We start from the raw sequence: 491 nt of genomic DNA on the forward strand, positions 1-491 counted from the left end.
AGGATAAAATATCCTTACCTCTGTTTGGATTCAGATAATTCAGTTTTCCAACCATGTAGTAACAAGTCCACCTCATAGCCGGACTCAGGAATAGCCAGGTGGGTAACATTCATTTTCAAAGGAACATAATGGGGAAACGGAGCCAGGAGGATCCCATCTTAGACTGAGGCTAAAACTGTCCTCTCATCTTTTCCTGATGCTCACTTCCCACCAGTATCTCATTCTCTGAGTAGCTTGTGGCATTTCTCTCAGATGGTGGATTATTGATTATCAATGGATTATTATGATCCATCAGACAACTCAAAATAAAATCCTATGAGCTTTTACCTCAAACTGCAAGTTTCACTAATCACAGCTTAGGAAAAACTTTTCCAGGATTTATATCTCAAACTTAAATTTGTCCTAGTAAAAAGCTAATCGTTAAAGATATTTTCTATGTACTTGCAAATTCTCAGCAAGACAAAACACAAACAAGCAGTTTGGCAAGTTTG

The sequence above is a fragment of the Vombatus ursinus genome, unplaced genomic scaffold, assembly GCF_900497805.2.
Source record: "Vombatus ursinus unplaced genomic scaffold, bare-nosed wombat genome assembly UNPS02014811.1, whole genome shotgun sequence".
NCBI lineage: Eukaryota > Metazoa > Chordata > Mammalia > Diprotodontia > Vombatidae > Vombatus > Vombatus ursinus.